The sequence below is a fragment of the Bos taurus genome, chromosome 9, assembly GCF_002263795.3.
Source record: "Bos taurus isolate L1 Dominette 01449 registration number 42190680 breed Hereford chromosome 9, ARS-UCD2.0, whole genome shotgun sequence".
Taxonomy (NCBI): domain Eukaryota; kingdom Metazoa; phylum Chordata; class Mammalia; order Artiodactyla; family Bovidae; genus Bos; species Bos taurus.
This window is the reverse complement of record NC_037336.1, coordinates 62150802-62153016: the sequence shown is the minus strand read 5'-3', so window position 1 is coordinate 62153016 and position 2215 is coordinate 62150802. Positions and strand designations below refer to the sequence as shown.

The following is a 2215-nucleotide window of genomic DNA, read 5'->3' as shown; positions in this document are numbered from 1 at the left end:
CCAGGGAGCTTCCCGGTGAAAGGTGGGCCTCCCCCAGCCTCTCTGAGCCACAAAGCACCCAGGCTGGTGCTGCTGAAGGGTGGGCGGCCAAGGACAGAATTCTTTTCAGTGAAACCTTCATGCAAGGATTCATCTCCACAGCGTGCATCATGCTTGCACTTGGTGCCTCTGACAGCCTGCGGTTTGGGCTGCCTTTGCAGCTTTATTAGGCATCACAGCAGCTGAGCAGACTGCTTTTTTTTTTTTTTTTAACCCCAGTTCTCCGAGATAGTCTTGAATTTCTCAGGCTTTGCTTTTGTGAAGCCCTCTTATTAAAACTGTGTGATACAGTCACTGAAAAGATCAGAAGGAAAAAAAAAATAGAACATAAAGAAGGGAATACCCAGGAAACCATTGTAGGGATCAAGAAGTAGACCATTCCTGGCTCCCAGAAACACAGCCCCCTTGCTTGGCCACACTCCTCCCCCTCTTCCCTGTCTTTTTTTTAACAGTCAGCAGGAACTCTTTTTTTTTTTTTTTTCCAGGCAGCTTGTGGAAATCTTAGTTCTCTGACCAGGGATTGAACCTGGGCCCTCAGCATTGAAAGTGCAGAATCCTAACCACTGGACCACCAGGGAAGTCCCAGTCCTTCCTGGTTTTTCTTGTTTGTTTGTTTGTTTTTAATTTAAAAATTAAAAAAATTAAATGTTGTGTTGGTTGTGGCCATTCAACAATGCAAATCAGCCATAATTTGCTGATTTGCCATATACATATCCATCTATCCATCCATACATATACATACATACATATATGTATGTATACAGCCAAATACATACATTCCCTCCCTCCTTAGCCTTCCACCCCTCCCCCATCTCATCCCTCCAGGTCATCACAGAGAGCCAGAGCCTGCTGTGATGAGAATACAGCAAGTTCTCATCAGTTACTCATCTTACACCTGATAATGTATATATGTTGATGCTACTTTCTTCATTTTTCTCACTCTCTTCCTCCCTCACTGTGTCCACAAGTCCACTCTCTACATCTGCATCTCTTTTCCTTCCTTGCAAATAGATTCATCAATATAATTTTTCTAGATTCCAGGTTTTAATGTCAATTGTTTCTTTGCTTCTCCTTATGCTTTGGCCACCTAACTATTAATCTGGAAACACTATAATTTATCCTCGCAAGCTTTACAATTTATAGAAATGGGATTATACACCACCTATTATTTCCCTGCTGGTTTCTTTTACCCAATATCATGTGTGTAAGAGGCCTCTGTGTGGTTCCCCAGAGATGGAGTCCAGGCATTTTCCTGGCTACATAGTATTCCATTGTTAGGACACATAACAAAGTAGTCATTCTGTTGTTGCTGGCTGTTGGAGCTGTTTGCAGCAATGCTGCTGAGAGCGTTCTTGTACAGGTCTCCTGGTGCATGAGTTGCTCTTAAAAGCTATGCTCTCATTTTGTGTGGCTGGGGACAGGGGCTTTGGCTGTGCTGCTCTTCAGGGAACTGATTGTGGATTTTGGCTCATGCTCCAGCCTCTCTCCTGCATACCACTGGGTGGGTGGATTGGCCTGGAGGTCACTCATTAGAATTCTCCCCAGAAATCAAGGGAGGAAGAAGCAAGAACTTTCTGGGAAGGAGAATGGGAACCACTTGAAAGGGTACTGAACTGGAGATCAAAGAGCCCTTCTTGCTGCTGGCTTTTGATGTGAGCCGTTACTGCACACCCTGCAGTAATGAATTCACTTATCTTCAGAGCTCGCTGCATTCCCCACCTACTGCCTCCTAATCAGCAAGCCTCCACTCAAGGCCAACAGCATCATCATTAACAAGTCCTGGGACTCGGAGCCAGGGTGCCCTTGGCTGCCACGGGCACTCAGCCCTGCTGGAATTGCTTTGGGGAAGAGCTTTGAAGCCCATTTGCAGAGGTTGTTAAATCAGAGAAAGCTGGAACCGGAAGTCTTCGAGATTCTCCCAGGCGGGCTCTGTGGCTGTTTACAGGCTTGTGGGGGAAATTTGAAGAGAGGTACTGTTTGTTTTCATTCCATGGAGTTGGTAGGTTCGGCATGTTCAAGAAAGCATCTCCCTTCCTCTCCTCTTTCAATGCCCTTTTGTCTTTTTCACACTCATGCCTCCTTTTTTCAGAAATTAATTAGTCTCTTCTTCTACCATTAAAGAACAGATATACATCTCGCTCCAATGAGCCTTTGATAGGGGTGCCAACTGCTGCTG

The 2215-nt window shown here is 45.2% G+C and overlaps 1 non-coding gene across 1 annotated transcript; it reads right to left on the bottom strand.

Annotated features, from left to right (window-relative positions):
• Positions 1 to 544: 544 nt before the first annotated feature.
• On the bottom strand, positions 545 to 617 carry TRNAE-UUC (transfer RNA glutamic acid (anticodon UUC)). Its single transcript has one exon. It is a non-coding gene; the product is annotated as a tRNA-Glu (tRNA).
• Between the last annotated feature and the right edge of the window lie 1598 nt (positions 618 to 2215).